General features: G+C 43.7%; 1 protein-coding gene across 5 annotated transcripts in view; it reads left to right on the top strand.

Annotated features, from left to right (window-relative positions):
* LOC140718494 (alpha-1,3-mannosyl-glycoprotein 2-beta-N-acetylglucosaminyltransferase-like) overlaps positions 1–21275 on the top strand; it is a 74519-nt gene that overhangs the window by 17423 nt on the left and 35821 nt on the right. Inside the window, exon 1 of one of the 5 annotated variants that reach the window (XM_073032394.1) lies at positions 14966–15163. The exons of the other annotated variants lie outside the window; for them this stretch is intronic. The gene's annotated coding sequence lies outside the window, so the exon portion shown is untranslated. Of the gene's footprint in view, positions 1–14965; positions 15164–21275 lie in introns of those variants that run through there. 5 annotated transcript variants of the gene reach the window in all.

Below are 21275 nucleotides of genomic sequence, written 5' to 3'. Positions count from 1 at the left end.
AACAGACCTCCCTCACAGAGGAACACCAACGAGAACCTCAGACCCCAAATCCCCAACCCCTCCCTCACACGCAAAAACTAACAAGCCCCTCACAGAGAAACACCAACGAGAACCTCAGACCCCAAATCCCCAACCCCTCCCTCACACGCAAAAACTAACATGCCCCTCACAGAGAAACACCAACGAGAACCTCAGACCCCAAATCCCCAACCCCTCCCTCACACGCAAAAACTAACATGCCCCTCACAGAGAAACACCAACGAGAACCTCAGACCCCAAATCCCCAACCCCTCCCTCACACGCAAAAACTAACATGCTCCTCACAGAGAAAAACCAACGAGAACCTCAGACCCCAAATCCCCAACCCCTCCCTCACACGCAAAAACTATTGGATTGCCCTCACAGAGAAACACCAACAAGAACATGAGACTCCAAATCCCCAACCGCTCTCAGACTCCCAAACAATTAGTTATTCAATTGCACCAAAGTTCACCTCAGTTTCTTGCAGTCACTGGTGCAAGTCAGCAAGAAGGTGTTAGTATAGGTTTAAGGCCAGAAAATAGTAGAGTTACTCTGTAGATTAGGGAGCACCTGTGGTGTCAAAGTCTCTAAACCAAATTTCCAGCAGTGTCTTTCATTTCAGATTTCCATTGTCAGGAGTTTTAGTGCTTTTCCATGTGTTTACACAGGCTATCTTTGTGACTGGGTGGCACACTTCACAGGGCCGCTGTGAAGCCCTGTGCTTCACAAGTGCTGCCTCTTCACGGGTCCAGTGAACCCGATTCAATCCTGACCTGTCTGTGTGGAGTTTGTTTCCATGACTGTGTAACCCCCTGGGTCGCCTCAGGCTCGCTCAGCTCGTTCTCGTCTAGGGGAAGCAACCTTCGGCCCCGCCAAACAGGGTAATCAGCTGGTGTGGATGCTGTGTGATGTCCTCGCCTCGCCCAAAAACAGACAGTACACCATATGCAATTAAATGAGTACAATTTATGAGTACTATAACTAAGTGATTAATAATGATACCAGTATGTATGAAGGAAAAACAATAAAGAAAAGGCGCCAAACTTATCAAAGTCCAAACCACTTTGTGCACAACCGTTGGAGCTCAATTACTGAAGTCTTCTGGCCACCATTCGATCCCCTCCGAACTCCTCGACTCACAGCTTAGGACCACCCGAAGTGGTCAACCAAGCACATCTAGCTTTATCTCCTCTCCTCGGAGTACCTCCTGGCCTTGGACCCCCGCTTGGGGTCCGTTCCTCGCCCAGCTTACAGCATCGCGTCCTCTCTCTCTCAACCCCTTGCGCCGATCTCCCCAAAAGCCCGCCAACAATAGCTTACAGACTTAGAAGAAAGAACAACATTAATCCCAATTGGTTTACAAAGGAATACAATTCTCGTTATCAGTAAATTTTAACTCAGACAAGCTTCCAGCACTCTCTCGCAACAAAGAAGCATTCCTGCTTTTAACAAAACAAAGAGGCCATTTTGATTACATACACAGTAACAAAGAAAAAAGAAGAAACCCCCTTTACAACTGTGTGGGTTTCCTTCTGCTGCCCTGGTCTTATTCTGTGGTCGGTGGGTTAATTGCCTGATGTAAGTTGGCCCCTGTGTGTAGGTAAGTGGTAGAATCTGGGTGGGGGGGAGAATAAGATGAGATTAATGCAAAAGGTTGTTTGATGGTCAGCATGGATTCAGTGGCCTAAAGGACCTGTTTCTCTGCTGTATTGCTCTGTGCAATTAGTGTCAAAGAACAGTGCAAATTTGGAGGCTGAAAGGGAATTTTCTCTCTTGTAGAGTCATAGAGCATTACAGCACAAAAACAGCTCCTTCAGCCCATTTACACCCTGGCTAACGATTATTCTTCCTAGTCCCATTGACCTGCACCTGGACCATAGCCCTCCATGTTGCAATTGAACACGTATCCAGCACTTCCACTGGCAGTTGGCTCTGTACTTGCACCACCTCTTGATGAAAAAAGGTTCCCCTTAGATACTTCACCTTTCACCCTTAACCTATGATGTGTTTGGATTTCTGCATGGCCTTGCTCCCTCTCTGCCTCTGCAGCCTTCAGCCCTCCAGCGCAAAGCTGCTCTCCCTTATCAAAAACCTGTTGTGTGGCTAAGCAGAGCTCCGTGCAGTATTCAAATTTGCTGATGACCCCACTGTCACAGGTGATGACGAATGACCATATAGGAGGGAGGGAGACTAAAAATCTGGCTGAGTGGTGATGTCAGCAAGACCAAGGAGCTGATTATTGACTTCAGGAGGAAACCAGCGGTCCATGAGCCAGTCCTTAGTAGTGGAGAGGGACGGCAACTTTAAATTCCTAGGTGCTATCATTTCAGAGAGTCCAGCACGTAAGTGCAATTATGAAGAAAGCACGGCAGCACCTCTACTTCCTGAGAGTTTATGAAGATTTGGCATGACATCTAAAACTTCTGTAGGTGTGTATCACAGCCTTGTCTGGAAACCCCATTGCCTTTGAAAAGGAAATCCTACAAAAAAGGTGGATCCATCATGGATTAAGTTCTCCCCTCTATTGAGCACATCTACACAAAGCGTTGTTGCAAGAAAGCAGCACTTTATAAGGGACCCCCACCAACCAGGACATGTTCTCCTCTTGTTGCTGCCATCAGAAAAAGGTTACAGGAGCCTCAGGACTCGCACTTCCAGGCTCAGGAACATTTATTACCCCTCCACCATCAGGCTCTTGAACCAACTTCACTTGCCCTGTCATTCAACTGTAACCACAACCTTTGCACTCACTTTCAAGAAGTCTTTGTTTCATGTTCTGGATATTTATTGCTTATTTATTATCACTATTTCTTCCTTTTTGTATTTGAACATTTTGTTGTCTTTTACTCATTGTTAAACACCCCAGTTAGTGCAGTCTTTCAGTGATTCTATTATGGATATTATTCTATTTTGGATTTATTGAGAATGCCTGCAAGAAAATGAATCTCAGGGTTGTATATGCTGATATTTATGTACTTTGATAATTTTAGTTTAAATTTACTTTGAACTTTTTGGTCATCTGACCTCTTGATCTTTTGCCATATTTTTGGTGGTGTCGCTCACAGCCGCTGAAATATTTTTGGGAAGTGTGTCCCCTCTTACATTGCAGGATGTGCAGTAGCCAGTATGCATGTAGAAAGTTCCCACCAGCAGCAGTACTCTCTCCACAGGATCCTCGGGATGTTTAGCCAGATGAAAGGTGCGCTGTGTCTCATGAAGGGTGGGGGTTATACGTTGGAGGCTATTTGGGCAGAGTCAGCAGAAAGGAAGAAAGCGCACAGCTGAATGATGAGCTACTAGGCAGACCAGCTAGACCAGACAGGGAGGGGCAGACCACACTCATTCAAAGTTCTGTGCTAAATCCATTGTCCAAAAAACTACCGAGAATGGCTCTCCTTCCATCGTGTTGCACCCCCTCCCCCACACACCCAACCACTGTTTGTTTCAAACTGATTAGTTCCTGAGTTAGTTAGGCAAACTTTCTGATCGATCAGTACAAGCAAGCCGTGACCATTGGACTGTGATAGCCAATGTATGTGACTATACTTTGTTTCAAAGTGTGTGTCGGTTTTAGCTGCTGTGCCTTCAGACTTCATGAGGTATGTTGCAGATTTCTTTAACTTGAGATGTCACTGCAGTGAACTAGGTGTCAATTATTTAACGATCCCTGACTAACCCTGCCTTTTAATGTCTTTTACAATGGTTGTTAAGGCGCAGGAGTCCTTAACTGAAACCAATGTCAGCTTGCAGGCAGATTAGAGAGAGCAAGGAAAAGCCTCCGGAAATGTGCATGTGGTGCCCACTGGCATGCTATCCAATCACATGCACTGGGATGCCACTGTCAGCTATGTACTGGGGTAGATGAGAACGCAAGCCAGTCTCTGATCCCCACTGGCTCTGTGTATTGGGCTTGTGCTGGAGTAGATGGGGATCCATCTCTGGCAGGACCCAGACCAGATGCAGACCTTGTTTCTGATGCAGACTCCATGCTGACAATTCGTGTACTGCAGCCAAATCAAAATCAGCTTTAATATCACTGATATATGACACTGAACTCTGTTGTTGTGCAGCAGCAGTACCGTGCAAAAGCCTCAGGCACATGTATATAGCTAGGGTGCCTAAGACTTTTGCACAGTCCTGTATTTGTCAACGTGGAGCAGAGAGTGAGTTTCTGAATTTGGCAGCAGCAAAGGGTGTTGGGAATGGCGAGGGCAGAGCGCCACATTAGGATTGTGGGACAGGTGGCAAAGAAGGAATACCAGGGTGGGGTGGGGTGGGGTGGTGTGGGTACAGACACATCCTGCCCTGAGTCACCAGGCAAAGTCATTTGATCATTACAGAGTGCCTCTCTAATACTTCCTGCTCCCTCCCCTCTCCCTTCCTGTTTTTCCAAGCATGATTCCCCTCTCCCTGCCCACTTCCCACTCTCAGTCCACGATAGAGACCCATATCAGAATCAGGTACATCGTCACTCACATTTGTCACAAATTTTTTCTTTGTGTGGCAGCAGTACAGTGCAATGCATAGCATAACTACAGTACTCTGCAAAAGTCTGAAGCACCCTAGCTATATACAGTGGCATGCAAAAGTTTGGGTGTCCCGGTCAAAATTTCTGTTACTGTGAATAGTTAATTGAGTAGAAGATGAACTGATCTTCAAAAGTCATAAAGTTAAAGATGAAACATTTTTTTCAACATTTTAAGCAAGATTGGTGTATTATTGTTGTTTTGTACAATTTTAGAGTGGGAGAAAAAGGAAAGGAGCACCATGCAAAAGTTTGGGCATCCCAAGAGATTTGAGCTCTCAGATAACTTTTACCAAGGTCTCAGATCTTAATTAGCTTGTTAGGACTATGGCTTGTTCACATCATTGTTAGGAAAGGCCAGGTGATGCAAATTTCAAAGCTTTATAAATACCCTGACTCCTCAAACCTTGTCCCAACAATCAGCAGCCATGGGCTCCTCTAAGCAGCTGCCTAGCACTCTGAAAATTAAAATAAATGATGCCCACAAAGCAGGAGAAGGCTGTAAGAAGATAGCAAAGAGTTTTCAGGTAGCCGTTTCCTCAGTTCGTAATGTAATTAAGAAATGACAGTTAACAGGAACGGTGGAAGTCAAGTTCAGGTGTAGAAGACCAAGAAAACTTTCCAAGAGAACTGCTCGTAGAAAGGCAAATCAAACCCCCGTTTGACTGCAAAAGACCTTCAGGAAGATTTAGCAGACTCTGGAGTGGTGGTGCACTGTTCTACTGTGCAGCGACACCTGCACAAATATGACCTTCATGGAAGAGTCATCAGAAAAAAACATTTCCTGTGTCCTCACCACAAAATTCAGCATCAGAAGTTCGCAAAGGAACATCTAAACAAGCCCGATGCATTTTGGAAACAAGTCCTATGGACTGATGAAGTTAAAATAGAATTTTTTGGCTGCAATGAGCAAAGGTATGTTTGGAGAAAAAAGGGTGCAGAATTTCATGAAAAGAACACTTCTCCAACTGTTAAGCATGGGGATGGATCGATTATGCTTTGGGCTTGTGTTGCAGCCAGTGGCACGGGGAACATTTCACTGGTAGAGGGAAGAATGAATTCAATTACATACCAGCAAATTCTGGAAGCAAACATCACACCGTCTGTTAAAAAAAAAGCTGAAAATGAAAAGAGTATGATCCTAAACACACCTCAAAATCCACAATGGACTATCTCAAGAGGCACAAGCTGAAGGTTTTGCCATGGCCCTCACAGTCCCCCGACCTAAACATCATTGAAAATCTGTGGATAGACCTCAAAAGAGCAGTACATGCAAGACGGCCCAAGAATCTCACAGAACAAGAAGCCTTTTGCAAGGAAGAATGGGCGAAAATCCCCCAAACAAGAATTGAAAGACTCTTAGCTGGCTACAGAAAGTGTTTACAAGCTGTGATACTTGCTAAAGGGGGTGTTACTAAGTACTGGGTACTTAGGTCCCAGGGTACTTAAAGAGGTGGCTCTAGAAATCGTGGACGCATTGGTAATCATTTTCCAATGTTCTATAGATTCAGGAACAGTTCCTGCTGATTGGAGGGTGGCTAATGTTGTCCCACTTTTCAAGAAAAGAGGGAGAGAGTAAACAGGGAATTTTAGACCAGTTAGCCTGACGTCAGTGGTGGGAAAGATGCTGGAGTCAATTATAAAAGAGGAAATGACGACACATTTGGATTGCAGTAGAAGGATCAGCCTGAGTCAGCATGGATTTATGAAGGGAAAATCATGCTTGACTAATCTTCTGGAGTTTTTTGAGGATGTAACTATGAAAATGGACAAGGGAGAGCCAGTGGATGTAGTGTACCTGGACTTCCAGAAAGCTTTTGATAAAGTCCCACATAGGAGATAAGTGGGCAAAATTAGGGCACATGGTATTGGGGGCAGAGTACTGACATGGATTAAAAATTGGCTGGCTGACAGGAAACAAAGAGTAGTGATTAACGGGTCCCTTTCGGAATGGCAGGCTGTGACTAGTGGGGTACCGCAAGGTTCGGTGCTGGGACTGCAGCTGTTTACAATATACATTAATGATTTAGATGAAGGGATTAAAAGTAACATTAGCAAATTTGCTGATGACACAAAGCTGGGTGGCAGTGTGAAATGTCAGGAGGATGTTATGAGAATGCAGGGTGACTTGGACAGGTTGGGTGAGTGGGCAAATGTATGGCAGATGCAGTTTAATGTGGATAAATGTGAGGTTATCCACTTTGGTGGCAAGAACAGGAAGGCAGATTACTATCTAAATGGAGTCAAGTTAGGAAAAGGAGAAGTACAACGAGATCTTGGTGTTCTTGTACATCAGTCAATGAAAGCAAGCATGCAGGTACAGCAGGCAGTGAAGAAAGCTAATGGCATGCTGGCTTTTATAACAAGAGGAATTGAGTATAGGAGTAAAGAGGTCCTTCTGCAGCTGTACAGGGCCCTGGTGAGACCACACCTGGAGTATTGTGTGCAGTTTTGGTCTCCAAATTTGAGGAAGGACATTCTAGCTATTGAGGGAGTGCAGCGTAGGTTCACAAGATTTAATTCCCGGAATGACGGGACTGTCATATGTTGAAAGATTGGAGCGACTGGGCTTGTATACACTGGAATTTAGAAGGATGAGAGGGGATCTAATTGAAACATATAAGATTATTAAGGGATTGGACACACTGGAGGCAGGAAGCATGTTCCCGTTGATGGGTGAGTCCAGAACTAGAGGCCACAGTTTAAGAATAAGGGGTAGGCCATTTAGAACAGAGATGCAGAAAAACTTTTTCACCCAGAGAGTGGTGGATATGTGAAATGCTCTCCTGCAGAAGGCAGAGGAGGCCAAGTCTCTGGATGCATTCAAGAGAGAGTTAGATAAAGCTCTTATAGATAGCGGGGTCAAGGGATATGGGGAGAGGGCAGGAACAGGGTACTGATTGTGTATGATCAGCCATGATGGTGGTGCTGGCTAGAAAGGCCGAATGGCCTACTCCTGCACCTACTGTCTATTGTCTATTTACTGACCATGCAGGGTGCCCAAACTTTTACTTTGGGCCCTTTTCCTTTTTTGTTATTTTGAAACTGTAAAAGATAGAAATAAAAAAGTAATCTTGCTTAAAATATTAAGGAAATGTGTCATCTTTAACTTTATGCCTTTTGGAAATCAGGTCACCTTTTACTAGCTTAGCTATTCACAGTAACAGAAATTTTGACCAGGGGTGCCCAAACTTTTGAATGCCACTGTATATGTGCCTAAGACTTTCGCACAGTCCATAAGGCACAGGAGCAGAATTAGGCCATTCAGCCAATTGAGTTTGCTTCATCATTTCATCATGGCTGATCCTGGACCCCATTCAACCCCATACACCTGCCCTGTCACCACATCCCTTGATGCCCTGACCAATCTGGAATCTATCAACTTCCATTTTGAAAATTCCCATGGACTTGGCTTCCACTGCAGTCTATGGCAGAACATTCCACAGATTCACCACTAAAAAAATTACCCCTTACTTCTGTTTTTAAAGGTTGCCCCTCAATTTTGAGGCTGTGTCCTCCAGTTCTGGATACCCCCACTGGAGGAAACATCCTCTCCACATCCATTCTATCTAGTCCTTTCCACATCTGGTAGATTTCAGTGAGAAACCCACGCATTTCCTCTAAATTCCAGTGATTACAGGCCCAAGGCTGCCAAATGCTCCTCATATGTTAACCCCTTCATTCCCAGAATCATCATCATGAACCTCCTCTGGACTCTCTCCAATTAGAATACATCCTTTCTGAGATAAGGAGCCTAAAACTGTTGACAGTAATCCAAGTGCGACCTGCCAGGTGTCTTATAAAGCTTCAGCATTATCTCCTTGTTTTATTCCTATTCCTCATAAAATAAATGCCAATATTGCATTTGCCAACACAGCCTCAACCTTTGAATTAATCTTCTGGGAGTCTTAGGTGAGGACTCCCAAGTCCCTTTGCACCTCTAATGTTTGAATTTTCTCCCTGTTTAAATAATAGTTTGCATTATTGTTACTTTTACCAAAATGCATTATCATACATTTTCCAACATAATTCCATCTGCCACTTTTTTGCCCATTCTGCCATATTGTCTAAGTCCTGTTACAAACGCATTGCTTCCTCAGCACTTACTACCCCTCCACCTATCTTTGAATCATCGGCAATCTTTGCCACAAAGCCATCAATTCCACTATCTAAATCATTGACAAACAATGTGAAAAGTACTGAGCCCTGAGGAACACCATTAGTCACTGGCAACCAATGAGAATAGGTCCCTTTTATTCCCACTCGCTGCCTCCTGCCTGTCAGCCATTCCTCTATCCATGCCAGTATCTTTCCTGTAATGCCATAGGATTTTATCTTGTTAAGCAGCCTCATGTGCGTCACCTTATCAAATGCCTTCTGAAATTCTGAATAAATGACATCCACTGCCTCTCCTTTGTCCACCCTGCCTTGTTACTTCCTGGAAGAACAGATTTGTCAGGCAAGATTTCCCTTGACAGAAACCATGTTGTCTTGAATTAGTTTATCATTAGTCTCCAAGTACCCTGAAACCTCAACCTTAGTAATAGACTCCAATATTTTCCCAACCACTGAGGTTAGGCTAACTGGCCTATAATTTCCTTTCTTTTGTCTTCCTCCCTTCTTAAAGAATGGAGTGACATTTGCAGTCTCCCAGTCCTCTGGAACCGTGCCAGGATCAAGTGATTCTTGAAAGATCAAAACCAATGCATCTGCTATCTCTTCAGCAACCTCTTTCAGGACTCTGGAATGTAGTAGATCTGGTCCAGATGACTTAACCACCTTAAGATCTTTCACTTTGCCTCACACTTTTTCCTTTGTAATAGCAATGGCATTCACTCTTACTCCTTGACGTTCATGGACCTCTGGCACACTGCTAGTGTCTTCCTCAGTAAAGGCTGAAGCAAAGTGCCCTTTAAGTTCATCTGCCATTTCTTTGTTCCTCATTACTACCTCACCAGCATCATTTTGCAGTGGTCCAATATCAACTCTCACCTCACTTTTATTCTTATATAACTGAAAAAAACTTTTGGTATCCTGCTTTATATTATTGGTTAGTTTGTCCTCAGATTTCATCTTTTCCCTTCATGGCTTTTTTAGTTGCCTTTTGTTTGATTTTAAAAGCATCCCAATCATCCAATTTTCCATTCACTTTTGCCATCTTGTATGCCCTTTCTTTGGCTTTTATGCAGTCCTTAACTTCCCTTGTCAGCCACAGTTGCCTAGACCTGCCAATTGAGAACAACTTTTTTTGTGGAACGTATTTATCCTGCGCCTTGTGAACTGTTCCCAGAAACTTCAGCCACCTCCATTCTGCCATCATCCTTGCCAGTATCCTCCTCCAGTCTACCTGAGCAAGCTCCTCTCTCATGCCTCTGCAATTCCTTATTATTCCATTGCGATACTGATACATATGGCTTAAGCTTCTCCATCTCAAATTGCAGTATGAATTCAATCATATTATGATCTCATCCTCCTAAGAGTTCCTTTACGTTAAGCTCCCTAATAAGATCTGAGTTATTACACCACACCGAATCTAAGATAGCCTTTCCCTGTGTAGGCTCAAGCACAATCTGCTCTGAGAGGCCATCTCATAGGCATTCAGCAAATTCCCTCTCTTGTGATCCGACACCAACCTGATTTTACCAATCCTCTTGCATATGATATCCCCCATTACAATTGTGTCATTTCCCTTCTTACATGCCCTTTCCAACTCTGTTTATAATTTCAACCCCACATCTTGGCTACTATTTGGAGATCTATATATGATTCCCATAATGTTTTTTACACCCTTGCAGTTTCTTAATTCCACTCACAAAGATTCAACCCTAACCCCATATTAACTCTTTCTAAAGATGTATTTGTATCTCTTACCGACTGAGCCACATCACCACCTATGCCATCCTACCTGTCCTTTCAAATCAGTCCTGTAGGAAATAAAGAAATAGTGCAAAAAGAGAGCAAACTAGTGAGGTAGTATTCATGGGTTCATGGACCATTCAGAAATCTGACGGCGGAGAGAAAAAAACTTCATAAAACATTGAGTGTGGGTCTTCAGGCTCCTGTACCTTTTCCCTGATGGTAGTAATGAGAAGAGATGGAGAGTGTCCTTAATGATGGATGCCACCTTTTTGAGACATTGCATTCTGATGTGCCCATGATGGAGCTGGCTGAGTCTACAGCCCTCTGCAGCCTCTTGTGCATTGGAACTCCATACCAGGTGGTGTTGCAGCCAGTCAGAATGTTCTCCTCTGTACATCTGTAGAAGTCTTCTGGAGTATTTGGTGATGTACCAAATTACCTCAAACTCCTAATGAAGTATAACCACTGGTGAACATTTTTTGTAGTTACATCAATATAGTGGGTCCAGGATAGATCCTCTGAGACGTTGACACCTGGGAACCCTTTCCACTGCTGATCCTGACTTCCCCTTCTTGAATTCAACAATCCATATTTGCTGTTGATGGAAAAAGGACTAGGTTAGAAACAGAGAGCCCTACACTTTGGAAGGATGAATTACTTTAAGTGGAGCAAGACAACAGAACATTGAGTACAAAGGGATCTGTGAGTTTTAATATTTGAAGTACAAGCGGTTCCCATGCAAGAAGAGTGAGTCAATAAGGAGGCTCATGGAATGTTGGCCTCTATTGTAAGTGAATTGGATGGAGTTTCTTGTATACTCACCAGGTTCTTTCCCTTCCTCTGTCCACTCCCGTTGACCATCACACTCACATAAGACCATAAGACATAGGAGCAAAAGTAGGCCATTCAGCCCATAAAGTCCTCTCCTCCATTCCATCATTCCTGATTTATCATCCCTCTCAACCCCATTCTCCTGCCTTACCCCTGTAACCTTTGACATCCTAACTAATCAAGAATCCATCAACCACTGCTTTAACTATACTCAATGACATGGCCCCCACAGCTGTCTGTGACGATAATTTTCACAACTTTGCCATCCTCTGGTTAAAGAAACTCTATGCTGAGGCTGTGTCCCATTCCATCCCCTACTGTTCCCATCTGCCCAGCTCATTTCCATAATCAGAGTTTAGACATTGAGAAGGCATTATTTTAGAATGATGGACCAAGACAGGGAGGAATTTCTTCTCTCAAAGGACCATGAATCTGGAATTCTCTACCCTAAGAGTTGAAGTCATTGTACGTGTTTAGGATGAAGCTGGACAGATACTTTAACTTACAAGGAAGTGGAGGGGTTGGTAGCGATGCGGTGATCTTGTTAAATGGCATCCTGCACTTGCTCTTGTTTCTGGAGTTGTTTTTAAATATTGCTGCTCCACTGTCTATGGTCATTTGCTGTTGCACACTTGGCCGATGGTATTGAAAGGCCTTAATAAACTGAACATGGAGATGATGTTTCCAACAGTGGGAGTCTAGGGCCACAGGGAACAGCCTTAATACAAGGATGTCCCTTCAGAACAGAGAAGAAGAGGAATTCCTTCAGCCAGATGGTGGTGAATTCATTGCCACAGACTGCTGTGGAGGCCAAGTCATTTTTCCATAAGACCATAAATCATAGGAGCAGAATTAGGCCACTCGCCCCATCGAGTCTGCTCTGCCATTTCATCCTGGTTGATTTATTAACCCCCTCAAACCCCATTTCCCCAATTCTGAATGGAGAGAAACTGCGACTGTGTGATCTAGGCGTTCTAGTGCATGAATTATTAAAACTAGCAGTCAAACCCAGAGAGTGGATAAGAAGGCCAACTATATTTTTGGTCTTTATTGCAAAGTGGTTGGAGTTTAAAACTAGGGAGGATTTGTTGCAATTACGTATACAGTACGCTGTTGAGGCTTCAACAGGAATGCTGCATACAGTTTTGTTCTCCTTAATCTAAAATAAACTTACTTATACTGGAGGCAAGCAAAGGAGATGCACCAGGCTAATTCCCGTGATGAGTAGATTGACTACAGAGAGACTATATAATTTGGGTCTGTATTCCTTGGAGTTTAGAAGAATGAGAGTTGGCCTTATTTAAACATACAAGATCCCAAGAGAGCTTGACAGGTGGAAGCTGGGATGTTTTCACTCATGGGAGAATCTTGAACAGAGATGTAACAATAAGGTAAGGGCCAGTCATTTAAAGGTGAGCTTCATAGAAACAACTTCTTGCACAGAGTGATGAATCTCTGGAATTCTCTGCCCCAGTCTGTGGTGGAAGCTGGATCATTCGAAGTATTTAAAGAGGAGGTGGATAAACATTTGATCAATTAAGGAATAGAGGGGTGTGGAGGAATGGCAGAGGAGGAATTGAGGCCAGCTCGGATCAGCCATGGTCATATTAAAGTGGCTTGATGGGCCCAATAACCTCAAATTGTCTTGTGTGTCATCAAATCCATGTAGTTTTCTTCTACGTAGCTTCACAGTGATTCTATCCCTGCTGCTGGTTTGGATCTCGGCAGACACGTGCACAGACTGACTGCCTCAGTGAAACACACGGTCTGCTAATCAGGAGTCCACAGCAGCAACCCTACAAGGAATGGGTGGCGGCAGATTAGATCCTGATCATTGCCCCTTGGGCCTGGCCCTCGGACCTCCCACAGCACTTTACAGCAAATAATCTCACTCTGAAATACGGTTACTGTTGGAGTGTTGAAAACCATTTACACACAGCAAGCTTCCACGTTAGGCCGTGTGCTAATACCAGCTAATTTTTATTTTGCCTGACTCTGGGAAGAATCAATGTCAGTGAAGCTGGCCAAAGTCCTCCAATTTCTGAGAATTCTGTGAGTGGAGTTGCTTCATTATTGTTATTGGTACCACATACTGTGAAATGTGCTTACTTGCATACCATCCAGGCAGGCAGCTCTTACCATACGTAAGGACACTGAGGCACTAAAAAGAAAACAGAACCCTCTCCTCTTTCTTCCATGGTTCACTGTTCTCCCATATCACATTCCTTCTTTAGCTCTTTACCTCTTTCACTGATCCCCTTCCAACTTCCACTTCATCCCCCATCCCCTACTCACCCACTTACCTCTCACCTGGTCTCGCCTTTCAGAGCACTACAGGCTCATTGGCCCACCTAGTCCACGATGAACCGTTATTCTATCTAGTTCCATCAACCTGCACCTGGACCATAACGTTCCATACCACTCTCATCCATGTACTTCTGTAAGATGTTACAATTAAACCCACATCCCCAACTTCGCTAGCAGTGTGTTCAACACATGCACCACCCTCTGAATGAAGTTCCCCCTCAGATACTCCTTAAGCTTGTACTCCTTCCCCTTCCCCACACCTTTTTATTCTGGCTTCTGCCCTCTTCCTTTTCAGTCCTGACGAAGAGTTTAAGAGTCATGAGGTAATGATGTAGCTCTATAAAACTCTGGTTAGGTCACACTTGGAGTACTGTGTCCAGTTCTGGTCGCCACACTATAGGAAGGATGTGGAAACATTGGAAAGGGTAACAGAGGAGATTTATCAGGATGCTGCCTGGTTTAGAGAGTATGCATTATGATCAGAGATTAAGGAAGCTGGGGCTTTACTCTTTGGAGAGCAGGAGGATGAGAGGAGACATGATAGAGGTATACAAGATATTAAGAGGAATAGATAGAGTGGCTAGCCAGCGCCTCTTCCCCAGGGCACCACTGCTCAGTACAAGAGGACATGGCTTTAAGGTAAAGGGAGGGAAGTTCAAGGGGGATATTAGAGGAAGGTTTTTCACTCAGAGAGTGGTTGGTACATAGAATGCACTGCCTGAGTCAGTGGTGGAGGCAGATACACTAGTGAAATTTAAGAGACTACTAGACAGGTATATGGAGGAATTTAAGATGGGGGGGTTATATGGGAGGCACGGTTTAAGGGTCGGCACAACATCGTGGGCTGAAGGGCCTGTACTGTGCTGTACTATTCTATGTTCTATGTCTTAGCCCGAAATATCAACTATTTATTCCCTTCCATAGGTGCTGCCTGACCTGCCTAGTTCCTCTTGCATTTTGTGTGCATTGCTCAGGATTTCAAGCATCTACAGAATCTCTTGTGTTTATGCAGTTACAGAGAAAGTGCAGTGCAGATACACAGGGCCACATAAGGCAGATTGGGAGATCAGGAATTCATCTTTAATGCATGAGAGGTCCTCTAAAGAGTCTGTTAACAGTGGGGTAGAAGCTGTCTTTGAGCCTGGTGGTACCTTGTATCTTTTGAATATTCTGCCTGAAGAAGGAAGGGACAAGAGAGAATGACTGGCGTGCGAAGGGTCCTTGATCATATTGGCTACTTTCCCAAGTCAGCGGGAAGTGTAGAAGTCAGTGGAGGGGAATCTGGTTTGTGTGATGCTGGCACTGAAGGGGTGTTGGTCTGGATATTTGTGCTCATGCTCTGGAGTCGGACCTGAGCCCGTGACTTTCTGACTTTGAGGCTGCCCTCGGTGCCATTTCTACAGCCGATGCAGTTGGGGTGAAGCGAGGGCTTGGGACAGCCTGATCTATCGTCCTGGAATCCAGACAATGCGTTGCTAGTGCAGCCTATGCTCTTCCTTCATGGACCCTGTGTGTGGGAGCTGAAATGTACCATCCACGAGCAGACCAAGACTCCGAGCCCCTGCATTAAATCTCAGCCATTTATGAGGGACAGTCCTTGTTCTCCTCCAAAAACACTCAGTAAGTAAGTTGTTTGTCACAGTTTCTTGTGTTCTGCTCTGAACAAAACTTATTTAGATCTTCCAGCAAATCTCCTTTGATCAGTAACCGGACACCTGTGAACAGAGACTGCTTGCTTTACCCTATCAGGTTCCACTGTTTGCTTTGAAGGTGCTGACTTAAAACTCCCCTGTGAGTTTCAGTTCCTCTTCTGGCTGGAACCACTAATAGTGTCTCAGTCTTATTTAATTAGGAATCTGCACATGCGTGCTATAATAACCCTGTTGTCTGTATGGCATTCTCTTTCCTTCTCTCTGTCAAATACTCGCTTACAGTTGGACTGTGTGTGTGTTTTCTCTCTATCTCCTTGTTTGAGTATTGTTGTGCTTTTGTTGTGTATAATGAAAGATATGTACAATCTGAGTGTATGTTTGTTCTTCTCTGGGGCTGCAATTACTGGGTTGAAATTCTGATTTAGTGTAAAGTGTGTAGCCAGTTGGCTGTACTTTGCTGGATCTGAGTATTTTTGTGTTTAGCAGAATGTGTTTTTCATTCTTTGTACTGATGACCACTCACTGCTCTTGCTTTTCTTTTGGACTGTTGTGTGTTTATTTTTCTGTGGTCCATTTTGTTTCTGTCCCGCTCTCCAATTTTTTTTTGGTCTGAATTGAGCTCTCTCTTTGACACTCTGCTGTGTGTTGCTTCTTCATGTCTGGATGTCTATGTGTCTTCTTCTTCGCTGTTCAACTGCCTCGTCAGCAAGCAGCACGGACTGTTAGACAGAACTACCGCTAGGAATGTGGCTGATGAAGTCAGAGACTCTGTGCACTGGGGTTGGACTCAATTTTCAGCCAGAGATGTACATTGTGAAAGATTAACCCTTCTTTAACAATTCATGGAGTGCTTCCAGAAATGTAGTACTGTTGTAATGTAGGAAATGTGCAAACCCATTGGCACAACAAGATTAATGACCAGATTTTCTTGGTATTAATGTATTATTGTCATACGTACCACGATACAGTGAAAAGCTTGTTTTGCGTAATGTTCATACAGATCAAATCACTACACAGGGTATTGAGATAGAACAAGGTAAAACAGTAACAGCGCAGAATGAAATGCAAAGCAAGTATCAATCCTAGAATGACCTAAATAGGAGGCCCTTCAGCCCAACTGGCCCATGCTGACCAAGATTAGCATCTAAGATTAGTGTGTTGTCTTACAGCATCAGTGATCACCAATTGATATACAATTCCCTCCACTGCCTGGAGTGGGTTTTTATGTACTCCCCCTTACCTCTGGTTTCTTCTGGGTGCTCTGGTTTTCTACCGCATTCCAAAAACATACAGTGAGTTGTGGGCATGTTACGCTGCTGCCAGAGGCATAGTGGCACTTGCGGACTGCCCATCATGATCCTCGTTGATTTGATGCAAGCTACACATTTTGCTGTTATGTTTCAAAGCACATGTGACAATAAAGGTAAGTCTTTCTTTCACCAAATTGCCCACATTTCGCTCATATTCCTTAAACTGTTCTTGTTCATACCTGTCCAAGTACCTTTCTAAGTGTTGTTAATGTACCTGCAGTACTCTACAGGTGAGCAAACAAGGGTTTGGAAAGAATGTAGAACAGCAGTGATTGGCCAGAAGCTACATACCAGAATCCTACATTGATTCCAGTTTTTAAAAAATTCTCCCCAGATTCCCATCAATTCCCCAGAGTCTACCACTCACCTACACACTAGGAACCTTTTACAGTGGCCAGTTAAAACTCCATACAGGCAGTGCCAGGGTGCCACAGGGCAGCAGCTCTGCCAGCTGTGGAAGTGACTGTCTTCCAAGAGCTTCCCCTCCTGTGCAGGCAAAGAGACGCACTCTTGAAAATTTGTGTTGAGCTTGTTGTGGGAACTGAGTGAGTCAGAGGTTCTGGAAGGAGAGCAAGGCAAAACATTTGACTAGTCCTTGGGAGAAGCGAAAGGATTTGGAAATCATGATTAGTCAGAGGCCAGTCACCCTTGGAGGCCTCGTTCAGAAGAGGGGGGTGCATTCACACTAGTCCTTGGAAAGACTATCAGAAATAACTCATAAAAGAAACTGGTACTTCCCAACATTGAGCAGTCAGACTGCCAGCTTTCTTCCAAAAGGTTGCTGTCTACTGGGATGAGGAGAGACTCTGGACTGGCAAATGTAGCTCAGTGGCATTGGGTGGCTGAAGTGAATGCAGGTAGCTGGGTTAGACGGGCAACAAAACAAGAGTGGATGGGATTAGACAACAGTTGAAGGTCACTAATAGATGGACAAGTAGATGTTAGTGTTGAGGGGTTTATAAGATTATGAGAGGCATACATAGCATAGGTAGTCAAAATCTATTTACAGTTAAAGTCAGAAGTTTACATACACCTTAGCCAAATACCTTTAAACTCAGTTTTACTCAATTCCTGGCATTTAATCCTAGAAAACATTCCCTGTGGTCAGTTGGGATCACTACTTTATTTTAAATGTGAAATGTCAGAATAATAGTAGAGAAAATGATTTATTTCAGCTTTTATTTCTTTCATCACTTTCCCAGTGGGTCAGAAGTTTACATACACTTCGGTAGTATTTGGTAGTGTTGCCTTTAAATTGTTTAACTTGGGTCAAACGTTTTGGGTAGCCTTCCACAATCTCCTCACAGTAAGTTGCTGGAATTTTGTTCCATTCCTCCAGACAGAACTGGTGTAATTGAGCCAGGTTTGTAAACTTCCTTGCTCACACATGTTTTTTCAGGTCTGCCCACAAAATGTGAAAACCTGAGATTAAATGTATTTGGCTAAGGTGTATGGAAACTTCTGACTTTAGCTGTACCAGTAATGGTATCAAAAGCATGAGGGCATAGGTTTAAGGTGAAAGATAGGAATTTTCAAGAGCAACTGAGGAGAAAACTTTTTTTTACATAGAGAGTAGTGATGTCTGGAGTTGTTGAGGAGGAGGTGATAGAATCAGATGCAATCACTACGTTTAAGGGCATCTCTCTAGAACAGAGATGGGGAACTTCTTTAGTCAGAGAATGGTCAATTGTGGAAATTCGTCGCCAAGATGGCTGTGGAGGCCAAGTACATTTAAAGTAGGGTTGATAGGTTCTTCAATAGTAAGGGAGAAGACAGGAGGATAGGGTTGAGAGGGAAAATAAATCAGCCATGATGGAATGGCGGATGAACACAATGGGCTGAGTGGCCTAAATCTGCTCCTATGTCTGTGAGACATTTGGACAGGCACATAAATAGGCAAGACATACAATTTAATGCAGGCTAATGAGATTAATGTAAATTAGCAAAAACCTTGGCATGACCATCAGTCTGCGGCAACAGTGGAGGTGCAGATATCCGGACCACACGCAGACGACTGGTTAGATTGGATGCAAAAGTAGGAGCAGCTGAAGGTAATTCAGCACCAGATTTCTGTGAACCAAAACCTTTCTGGCTTACACAAGAGGATGTTGCGCTAAGCTGGGTTGAAAAGTGCGAGGTGATGCATTTAGGAAAGTCAAACCAAACCTGTGTAGGATTTGTACTCTGAATGACAGGACATTATTGAGTGTAATAGAACAGAGGGACCTCGGAGTACAAGGGCATAGTTCATTGAAAGTCGTGTCTCAGCGTGGTTAAAATGTGTTTAGTAGGTTGCCTTTTATCCGACAGAGCGGGATGCTGCTGCAGATGTACAAGTCATTGGTGAGGCCACACCTGAAGTACTGTCACTGTTTTAAGAAATACATGGTTAAACTAAAAAGAGTGCAGGAAACACTTAAAAAGATGTTGGCAGGACTAATGAGTTTGAGTTACACAAGTCAGCCAGGCTGGGTCTTTTTCCTTGGAACGCAGAAAAATGAGGGAAGACCTCGTAGAAATGTTTAAAATTGTGAGAAGTATTGGTAGGGTGGATGGCCACAGTCTTTTCCCAGAGAGGGGGAATTACAAACTAGAGGGCATAGCTTTGGGGTGAGAGGGGAAAGATTTAAAAGGGACCTAGGGTGGTGAGTATGTGGAACAGGCTACCAGAGGAAAGGGTTGAGGCAGGTTTCATTTAAGAAGCACATGAGTAGGTACGTGGAGGGTCCAGCTCAGAGGGAACACACAAAATTGGAACTAGATGGTTGGGCACCACGGTCAACATGGACTGGTTGGACCTGTATCCGTGCTGTATTGCTCTGATGGGATTATATACTTGTTAAGGTCTGAAGTTGTTACCCAAGAGTGAGTGAACAGTTAGAACAGAGAGGTAAGTGATTCTAGACAGTAACTTCTCTAACACTCACCTGGAAAGGTTCTGTGTGACGTCATCTGCACTCTCTCTGTAAAACAAATCCCAGATATTAATATCTGGACACCTTGCAGTAAACATAATACAGTGCACCACAGGAACAGGCCCTGTGTTGAGCATGAGGCCAAATTAAACTTTAATTTTTAATCATATTTAAACTTCTGCCTGTACATGACCCATATCATTTCAATCCCTGAGTATTCATATGCCTGTCTAAAAGCCTATTGAATGTAGCTGTCTTATCTGTTTCCACTTCATCCTCTGGTAGCCTATTCCAGGCATCTGCCACTCTCTATGTAACAAGAAAGGTCCACACCACATCCTCTTTAATCTTACCCCCCAGCCCCATCTACAGTTATGCCCTCAAATATTTGACGTCTACCCTCGAATAAAGATTCTGGCACTCCACACTATCTATTTTGTCCATCTGCTCCTTGTAGCTAATACTTTGAATTTTAGGCAGCATCCCATTGGACCTCATCTAAACTCTCTCCAAAGCTTTCACATCCTTCCTGTAAAGTTCAAAGTAAATTTATTGTTAAAGTTTGTATATGTCACCGTATTCTACCCTGAAATTCATCTTCTTGCAGACATTCACAGAGGAACAATATGATGGAGACAGTGAAAACTACACACAAAGACTGACAAAAATTGTGCAGAGATGACAAACTCTGCAAATACAAAAATAACAATAATAAAACTTAATGAATTAATACCAAGAACATCGGTTGTAGAGTGTTTGTAAGTGCAGGTTGTGGAATCAGTTCAGTTCGCTGAGCTGGGCAATTAACTTGCAGGTATTTCATTAACAGTTGAAGGGACATCCTCAGTGCACAGTTATTGGTGTTTCTCTCTTGGAGTGCTCACATTTATTTAGCCTCCCGCCTGTTCGTTTACCTTGGTCCTGATTGGCTACCCCTTTAGTTAAACTTTGAATTCTATTGGCTCTCGTTTCTTTGGCTCTTAGGGGTTCATTGTTGCCGTCTATTTCAGTATGTTCGTTTATGGAATTACCACAAGATCACCATGCTTCTGAAAATTTTTGTGCCTGCTATGTATTTGCTTGTACCAGAACCTCCGCGATGTCCCAGTTAAAGCAGACCTTACTCTTTGCGAATATAAATGGAAGCACTCTCAGAGAGAAACAAACAATAACTGCACACAGATGGTGTCACCTTCACTGTTGATGAAACATCTTCTAGCTAGTTGCTAAGCTTGGCAAACACTGCAACATCAAACGGCTCAACCCGATATTCACCACCGTCCTAAATCAATTAACACTGGTTCAGGAGCTTGATTGTTGAAGGGTAAAAACTGTTCCTGAAGCTGGTGAAGACCTATGGCTCCTGTTCTTCCTGACTGAGGGAAGCAGTGAGACGAGAGCATGAAAAATGCAGGAGAGAGACCCCAAGGGATGGATGATGCACAGCAGGGATTGAGTTCAAGAGCAGGGAGGTTTTGCTGCAACTGTACAGGGTACCTGTGAGGCCGCACCTGGAGTACTGCTTGCAGTTCTGCTCTCCTTACTCGAGGAAGGATATACTGGCTTTGGAGATGGTGCAGAGGAGGTTCACTAGGCTAATTCCAGAGATGAGGGGGTTAGACTATGAGGAGAGATTGAGTTGTCTGGGAGTGGAGCTGGAATTCAGAAGAATGAGAGGAGATATAAAATTATGAAAGGGATAGATTAGATAGATGCAGGAAAATTGTTTTCACTGGTAGGTGAGACTAGAACTAGAGGACATAGCCTCAAGATTCAGGAGAGTAGATTTAAGATAGAGATGAGGAGGAGCTGTTTTTCCCAGAGACTGGTGAATCTGTGGAATTCTCTGCCCAAT

This window comes from Hemitrygon akajei, chromosome 2, assembly GCF_048418815.1.
Source record: "Hemitrygon akajei chromosome 2, sHemAka1.3, whole genome shotgun sequence".
Taxonomy (NCBI): domain Eukaryota; kingdom Metazoa; phylum Chordata; class Chondrichthyes; order Myliobatiformes; family Dasyatidae; genus Hemitrygon; species Hemitrygon akajei.
Note: the sequence above shows the minus strand (reverse complement) of the source record. Positions and strands in the feature narration are given on the sequence as shown.